The sequence below is a fragment of the Psittacula echo genome, assembly GCF_963264785.1.
Source record: "Psittacula echo genome assembly, contig: SCAFFOLD_74, whole genome shotgun sequence".
NCBI classification, from domain to species: Eukaryota; Metazoa; Chordata; class Aves; order Psittaciformes; family Psittacidae; genus Psittacula; species Psittacula echo.
Genome location: NW_027664199.1, coordinates 177,092 through 186,107, shown reverse-complemented (window position 1 = coordinate 186,107; position 9,016 = coordinate 177,092). Strand labels below are relative to the sequence as shown.

At 52.5% G+C, this 9,016-nt stretch overlaps 1 long non-coding RNA gene across 1 annotated transcript; it reads right to left on the bottom strand.

Moving 5' to 3' along the window:
* Positions 1–496: 496 nt before the first annotated feature.
* Positions 497–8,239, bottom strand: LOC308232681. The gene is made up of 3 exons (XR_013958860.1): positions 8,153–8,239; positions 5,234–5,386; positions 497–689 (listed from the first exon to the last, which is right to left on the bottom strand). It is a non-coding gene; the product is annotated as an uncharacterized lncRNA (long non-coding RNA).
* Between the last annotated feature and the right edge of the window lie 777 nt (positions 8,240–9,016).

Genomic DNA, 9,016 nt, shown 5'->3' with positions numbered 1-9,016 from the left:
TCCACTATCTGAAGGGGGCCTACAAGGACGCCGGACAGGGACTCTTCTTCAAGGACTGCAGCAACAGGACAAGGGCTAATGGATTTAAACTCAAAGAGGGGAAGTTCAGGTTAGAAAGAAGGAAGAGGTTCTTTAATGTCAGGATGGTGAGGCACTGGCACAGGTTGCCAAAGCAGTGGTGAATCCTCCATCCCTGGCAGTGTTCAAGGCCAGGCTGGACAGAGCCTGGGGCGACAGATCCTTCCGGCCATGTTTTGCTACCACCAAGTTGGCTTTACGGTAGCCATGGAACTCAGAAAGCCTCAGCAACTGATGGTGGCGAGCACGGAAAGCAACTGGTGCTGCCATGGTAACTTGTGACAGGAAACCAGGTTCTCAAAAGCACTTGCTCATTTCCTCAGGCAAATGTCAAGGGGCTGCAGAAATGCCCCGATGGGAGGGAGCTCACCTGGGGGGTGCTGCAGGAGCCTTCCAGCACTATCTCCGCTGCCTGGCCGGGCATCAGCTCTGCCTTCAGCGGCTGAAGCGTAAACACGGGGCTGCAGGAGGAAACCTTGCCCTTGGTGTTACTGATGGGAGGGAGATGATTGCGCCGCTGAAGTGTGGTGCCACCTTCTGTGCTCCAATACAGCAGATGGGTGCGTCGTCCTTTGTTTGTCATCTTGAAGCGGTAACAGCAGGGATCCAGGCTAGAGGAGAAGCAGAGACACAAATTGGCAGGGGAGCTGCTATTTGCCAGCGGTCACCCAGCTTCAGCACCCTGAGGGCACGACCTGACTGCACACTCGGCAACAAAACCACCTCCAAGAAGGCTGACCGAGCGCAAAGCTTCACCAAAAGACAGACCTTGGTTGCCCCTAGGGTTGTCACCATCCAGCAGCTGCTCTGCTTGCACCCAGCAAGGACGAGCTTCATGAACAGCCTGCCCTAGATGCAAGTGGGTGGAGGAACAGCCTCGCTGCCATTCCACCTTCCCCCTGGGAGCTGTCGTTCATGCCCCTGAGGCATCCCTTAGGGAGCATCCAACTCTCATCGCCCCCAGCCTGCCACCCTTTGGTGGCAGCTCTGCAGCAGACAGCAATGGCAGCAGCTCCAAACTGAGCCCGCAGGCAAACACATAAAGGGGGGCAGAAGACAGCTACATGAATCACATGGACACTGTCTCCTCCATTGTGCAGCCAGCTTGTGGCTGCACTGAGCACAGCAAACTCTGGACAAGCACCAACCTCCCTGCAATGTCCCTGCTTATAGGGGTGGCTCGTGGGTGCGTATTTTACCTCTCCAAATCTATCCCAAGTACGTGAGGTAGGATTAACCTGCTCTCTCTACCCCAAGAATTCAGGTATCGCAGCACCACGGACCCTCTTTGCAGCCAGAGAAAGGAAGAGGCACCCCAAGAAGACTGTTCTTCTTGTCTGAGGAGGTCTCCACCACAAGGCAAACAGCACTTTTTCCTCCTGTCTTTAAGAACATGCCTGGTTTCAGACACACACATTGGGACCAGTGAATCTTCTCCTTCCAGCTCAGCAATTTCAATTAAGACTCTTCATTTATCCCACTCCACCTCAGCAGACTTCCACACTTCCTCTCCCTTCCAGACCTGGTCCTGTATCCAGCCTCGCTTGCCCGTGCCTTGGGAAGCAGGCAGGAGAAACCAGGAAAGCGCCACCATGTCTAATAAAGAGCAACCGGGCACGGAGTGGGGTAAAGGAGCCAACTGGGGGGTGACACAGGGCAAAGAAATTCTGCTGCTCCTCCAGGGCTCCCGGGCACAGGGGAAATAAACCGGCACCATTCATTCAGTCGAGGAGCTGCTAACAAGCTACTGCCCAGGCTTGCTGCTGCTGGGAGATGATACTCCAGAGGGAATGGGAAAGCGAGCAACATCACTGCAAAGACAAACACGTTTATACTTGTAAGGCAGCATTTCCCAGATGGAGGCTTCCAGGACCTGCTCCTTTCCTCCAAATCTTTGTTTGATAAAGTGAGGAAATAAATGGATTATGACTAAAGACAACTCAGCAACAATTTAGCAACTGGTCTCCAGCTTGGTGGCTTTTCAGAGCACCTAACGACTTTCCAATGGCCAGAAAATGTTTCTAAAGGAATCCCTGTGGCTTCAGGGAAGCAGAGCCAGGACCTTGAGCACTCAAGAAGCTTGAGGGACTGCAGCAGACCTCCTCCTTGCTGAGCCCATGGGGAAGCAGGAGCCGAGAGATTCCCTACCTGAAGCAGGGCCCCAGGTTGAGCTCCGGGCCAAAGGGTTTCTCAATGACAATCGTGGTGCCAACGCCAACAGCCTGGACAGGGATGACGTAGGAACGACTGTTCTCAATGAACAGCACCACCTCGTCCTTGAATTGCTCCATGGCATCCAAGTTTGCAGTCACAGCCAGAGACACCTCGGCCATGGCAGGGATCACTCCCTGACTGGGTCCAATACTCCAGCACGAGTTTTCGCCAGCCTGGAAGACAACCAAACACTCATTTAGGATGGAAACCACGGACCTGGCTGCCACCAGCCAAGGGCTGCCCAGCCAACACGTTCACACCAAGCCAGTGGGTGTGAAGACTCCACTGACATTCATGTACAACCTCTCTGATTCATGCTGACACAGGGCAGCTCGCTTGGAAAGGAGCCCTGAGCGCTCTGCTCCAAAGGTGAATCTGCGAGGCTGCTCCCTGACAAAGCTCATTTATCAAAGCTTGGCAACAAGCCGGGCAGAAAATTGTACCCCAGAAACTATTTCTGAGGAATGAGGATGGCGGTCTCGACGGAGCCGGACCTTCAACTCCCTGGGGTGACCCAGCAGAGCCCTGCTGGGCCCGGCCAGGCCAACAGCCCATGCCAGGGGAGGAGGATTTGCATCCTCTCCTCATTCTTTCACTCAGCATCTGCTCTGGCGCAAAGGGGCAGCACAGTGCAGTGCTGAACAGGACACCTGCCAGGGCCACAGGGCTCTGCCCAGACACATTCTCTCGGGTTTCTAGGTCAGCTTCTGCCTGCACCCAATCCAGCCTGTGTCCCAGAGACAAGAAACCTCTTGGAGCCACGCTACAAAATCCCCCCACTTTCAAGACAAATACCCAACCTCGGGCAACATCTCTGCTACTTGCTTATCCTTGAGTGCACCGGAAAACGATGCCATAGCTGTATGCACTGGATACACAAAGACAGTAGCTATTTCTGACCCTGCAGGAGCTTCTTGTACTATTGGACGTCAGAGCTCCTGAGTAACCACTAAGGGTTGGGATCCGTCACTTCAGAAGTTCACCACGACAATCAGAATCTTATCCCAGCACAGACGTCCATCATGAATAAAAGCTTCCACAATTTGGTTACAATGGACACCAGTGTGCATTTGATGGATGGAGGGCAGGAGGGAGGGAGGGAGGGAAGGAGAGAGGGAGGAAGGGGCAGATAGCTGCCCTGAGGGATGACTGCGGAGACACCACAATCAGTTCTCTTGAAGCTTCTTACAGATGATTCATTGAAGTGATCTGGTCACTCTGGCCTTGCACAAGTGACAGAGGAAGCAGAACTCCACATTACAAATGCAGCTGCGTTTGATCAAGCCACAGCTCTAGCAAAAGCCGTAGCTCTAACAACACCATTCCCACCTTGTCAGGCTGACCCATTGCCCTCGTAGGGCTGCTCATGAAGGGGAAATAAACCCCCTCCTGCACCAGCTGGGTGCAGAGCCTTCTCCCAGGTGGTTCATCATTCCCGGTGGGGAGGAACCTCTCTTCTTCATTTCAAAGCTGCTCCTTATCCACACAAACAGCCAGTGGCAGGAAACAGCCCAAAAGCACCCTGAGCCCTGCAGGAAGTGGAGATCAGAGCCTGAGGCTGGCTACATGCTCCCACCACCAACCAGCCTCCCCCTGGCTCCTCAGCACAAGCATGAGGACCACTGTGGTTTAGCCTCTGCCCGAGCACCATCAAGGGGATGTTTTACGGAATCAAGGGGCAGAGCTTTTCTCCATTTGTGTTCCCTGTCCACAGCTCACCCCTCCATGATCGCATCTGCCAGCCCTGACACGCTGGGGAGACCAGGGACACCACTCTGCACATCACAGCTCTCCAGGACATGGGTATGGCTTGGCCAGCTGCTGCCAACCACAACGTTTAATAACCAGACTCCTCCTGCTATTCCTTTGGGAAAAGCTCTCAGCTTGCTTCTAGAAACACAGCTGCCTTGAAGACTTCTAATCCTCTGTAATTCAGTTGCCAATAGGCACAGCACAATAGGACATCTTTGGTTTCCCCTGACGAGCAGAGTTAACAATTGCTTTGGTTACCAGCAAGTTAGAAAGGGCACTGAAGGAGGCAGCTGCTGAGGGCACTGGGGTGCTTGCTCTTTGCAGAGATGGAAAGCAGATTTGTATGGTGCAGACAAAGAAACCTGCCCTGGGAATCTCCTGCTTCGAGGTTCTATTTAACCCCCAAAACAGCGGGAAAAGCAGCAGGAGAGAAATTCAGCCCCCTCCTCCTTGCCCAGGGGGCTGAGCCCGTGCTCTCACGCACTGCTGGATGCTTCATGCGCAGACACAACCAAGTCCCCAGCGACACACCTGCGTGAAGCAGCTCCAGAACTTCAACAACCCAGCCTGCAGAAGAACAAACCTCCTCTGAAGCCCCTCACAGACTCCCCTCTGGTGGGGAGCACCCCCCAGCCCCAGCACATGAGCCCTTCCTGGCCGCATCAGCCCCTGTCAGAGGATCCCACAACCTCCTTCTGCTCCGCAGCCTTTTCCACCATGCGGCCTCCAGGAATTAAACAGCCTCTGTCTGCAGCCACATGCTCTACAATGTTACGGAGCCCACAGGCTCTGTAGGTACGCAGCCCTTACAAGTCTACTTCTGGGCAACAACACAGCTGGTTTGACCCCCAGGAGCTGCGAAACCCACTTCACTGTAAGCACCTTGAGGACAGACCTCTCAGTTCCAAAAAACAGACTCTCACAGCTAAACGCCCTCCACAAAATAAAAGGGAGAACTTGCAGAAATGAACTCCTTTCTGCTCAAACAGCTCTGCAAACTCTGTTTTACTGACGGGTGCCCCAGCGACAACTGCCCCCAGAGCCAGGCTCCTCTTGCTGCACTGGGATGGAACAGCTTGCCTTCTCTCTCAGACAGTGATGTGGAAATGTCGCATAGAAATAAATAATCCAGTCACAGGCTGCTATGGGCCAGTCACTTGCACTGGCAAACAGCCCCAGCGACACTTACCATCTTTGCCGAGAAGGATGCAGGGATGACGGACTGATTGGACAGGTGGAGGCTTCGGGAAGCATCTTGCAGAACTTGGATGCTGCCAAAATTTATCTCACTTGGGTGCACGTGGACAACCGGTCCTTCTCCAGTGCTCAATAAATGGATTGTCTGCTCCAGGAGCCAGGCAGGAGAGAGAAAAAACAACACGGAGAGTTTAGAATGACTGGACAGCTCTAAGGTTGCTCGTAGGCTGGGGCAGTTCTGACTCTTTGAAGCTGTCGGTGTTGTGAGGCTGAAACAGGAAGGCTGGAGCAAAGGTGGCACCTGGAGTGGTCCCTGCGGATCTGAAAGCCACAAGATCCCATTATGAGGGGACACAGAACCCTCATCTCCCATGCATGCTTTTCACACCTCCTCCATGCTGTCAGCTCTCCCTCCTCTACCCTGTGCCTACATCTGCTCCTTGTACTGCTCCATCATGCCATAAACCACCATCTCTGATAGCTGCGGCTGCACAGCCACACTGCACAGGAACGTCTTCAACCTTCCCAAAGCTTCTCCTGTGAAAACCAGCACAGGCTGGAAGCAAAGCTCTTCAGAGCAGAGACCATGCGAGTTAGTTGCCTCTCATTTGTGCTTGTCTGCATTCCTGGTATTAGTTAGTTATTGCATTGAGACATTAATTATTAATGGCATCATTGCGCACTATTTTTTTCTGTTGACAGCCTGAGACCCAGAAGTTTGTTCCTGCAGAAGTGGCACAGACTAGTGGAGGAGGAATGTGGATCCTTTTGCTAAACCCCCTTCTCACATCACTAAAACCAATGAGAATTTATCCAGTCTGGCTGGATTTCCCCAGCTCCAAACACCCCAAAGCTTAACCAGGCTCGTAGAGCCTGAAGAAGAGAAGGCTCTGGGGAGACCTTAAAGCAGCTTCTAGTGCCTAAAGGGGCCAACAAGAAACCTGGAGAGGGGCTTTGGGTAAGGGCCTGTGGGGACAGAACAAGGAAGAATGGCTCTCACTTGGCAGGGGGGAGATCAAGATGGGATCCTGGGAAGAAGTTCTTCCCTGTGAGGGGTGGTGAGGCTCTGGCACAGGTTGCCCAGAAGAGCTATGGCCGGCACAGGCTGCCCAGAGGAACTATGGCTGCCCCATCCCTGGCACTGTTCAAGGCCAGCTTGGATGTGGCTTGGAGCTACCAGGTTTAGTGGAAAGCGTCCCTGCCCGTGGCAGGGAGTTTGAACTGGATGAGCTTTGAGGTCCCTTCCAACCCAAACCAGCCTCAGATGCTGTAATATCTTGCTTTCTGCAATATACGGCAGCCACTCCCCTGAGCTCGGGTTTGCACCAGATGATCCATACATTAGGATTTGCCACCAGCACAGGATGCGTAACAGGACAGCGGCTGTTCTGCTGGCCCAGAAAGCTCTGGAGGAGTCAGCTACCGGGGAACTCCTGAAGCTGCACTCAAGCCATAAGGCAGACCTAGAGAAAATTAACACCCAGAAACTCCCATCTGTGCAGGCAACACCCAGCCAGGTTTTGACCAGCATTTGCTGGCTGCGAGCAGCAGCCGAGCACAAGAGCAGCGCCTTGAGGATGGACTGACGGGGCACAGGGTCACTCAGTCCCATGTGTCGCGTCTTTAGGGACAGCCACGATCCTCCAGCTGAAATGCTCACCCTTTGGGCAAAAGATTGACATGTTCACCTCCACATCAAAAGGATTAAGTTAAGGTGAACTTTGAAACTACAAACTGTTTGCCCAAGGGTAAAAGCTGTGCAAGAAACCAGTAGTTAAAAAGCAGCTCACAGTTAAACAACTGGTTATTCTAGTGGGGAGAAACTTTCCTCTTCAAGGGGAATGTTCCTTCTATATAAATAGAAGGTGCTCATAAGAGCAACTGTGGTCAAACTTCAGACCACCAGCACTGCCTGGCCTTCCTGTTGACTGGTTTACACGCATATCCACAACAGGGTGGAGTGGAGATACTTGGCGGCATCCAGGGGGTTTAGTAGCAGCATTTCCCTTCACGTTAACAAAAGTTTAAATCCCTACAAGCACTTTCAAAATGTCAGCCTTATTTTCCGTTGCGGAAAGCTTAAGGTTCCCAGCAATCCTCTGATATCCTCTTTCATGCTCCAAGATCTGACAAGACATTTTCAAACCGCTGCTTCAAAAGTCAGTATCATTTTCAAGTTTCATTAGCTGGATTTGTTCTCAGTTTCAGCCACATGAAGCCAGGAGACTACAGACACCATCCCCTTGTCTACATTCTGTTGTCATTGCTGCTGTTGCAAACAACTTCTTTTAGCAGGCTTCAGCCCAGGAAGGCTTTGCCTCATCCACTTCCAAGCTTGGTGGACAACCAGAGACTCTCTGCTCCAGATGCAAGCGGTGTGGAGACTCTGGTGTCCTCGGTGGGGCTTTTGGCCAGGAGATCTGACGGATGGATGCTGCTCACACATGATGGACCTGACATGATGGACAAAGCTGCATTCCAGCTCTGGAGAGAACATCCCTTCGGCACCATTTCCAAGACAGCGCTCGCTGTAGCAGGGTTCAGGGTATCCCTGCCTGCTCCTCAACACAAGTTCTAATGAAGCAGCAGTTCCAGTTCAGCTGTAACAAACACAGCAGAGTACAAGAGCCAGGGACTGCTCTGGGTTTCAGATTAGGCTTGTTATCCTGTCTCACATACCCGTAAATAAATGCTGTGTCAGACACTTCCATACTGACACATGGAAGTGCCAGGCACACCACCTAAGCGGATACCAGCCTCCCTCTTCTCCAGGCATTAGTGTTGCTTATGCCATGAATCCCCTTTCCTTGTAGACAACAGCCACAGATCATTTTCCCTGGAAGAACTCCTGTGCGCTTTACACCCCACCAAGACGAGAGGCACAAAGGCACGCGTCTGCCCCAGCACTCACCAGTGGGGATTCTTCACTCCCAAACACCGCAACACGAGCAACGGTGTCCTGCTTTCCCGTCACCTGGACTTCCAGTGTGAACGGGATCTCCACTGAGCTGTGAGGCTGGATAATCCCACGGGGCTCAGGGCTGGAGTACCACACAGCAGCAGCATCCTTGTTCTCCTGTAAGCGACAGAATCAAACACGACTTCAGAGTGACCTTTGAGGAAACTTTCAACTCTTTAACGTCTATCACAACGGCAACTCACACACACGTCTAAAAACCCCTAGGAGAAAGCCAAAAGGCACAACTCAAGATGCAAGACTTGTACGGGTTCAGCATCCTGAGGAGGTTCAAAAGCTGCTGCCTCCACAACCCCCCATCCCATGCTGGCTGCCTCCCTGCACCAGCTTTTAACAGCCCTACAAGTTCTCCTGCATTGAAAGCATCCCGAAGACTAGAATATAATCTGCTTCCTGAATGAAGAGTTTAAGCTGCTTCCTGAAGTTGACATTCAGGTAGGTTCCTGTTCCCAGCAAACCTTTAGGGTTGAATACAAACCAGCAACATCTTAACCAAACCTGTTTTTTCCCTAACAAACCCCTTGGTGACACTGGAGGCAAGAGGCGGATGCGAGGCCAAACCTGAGGAAGAGCCCAGTAGCAGCCTGGAAGGTTGCTGTCGTTCACAAGCGTCAGCATCTGCTGATAAGGGACTTTGAGAGAGCATCGTCCAAACGTCACAGCAGGGTGAAGCACTCGCAGCGGGGGAATTACACATCTAGGCAGAGAGATGCGCAAGAGGAATTAGGTTCTGAGACGGTGTTGCTTACTTGTTTACTTCTCAATGAGCACCAAATGGAGCGTGACCCATCCGTCACT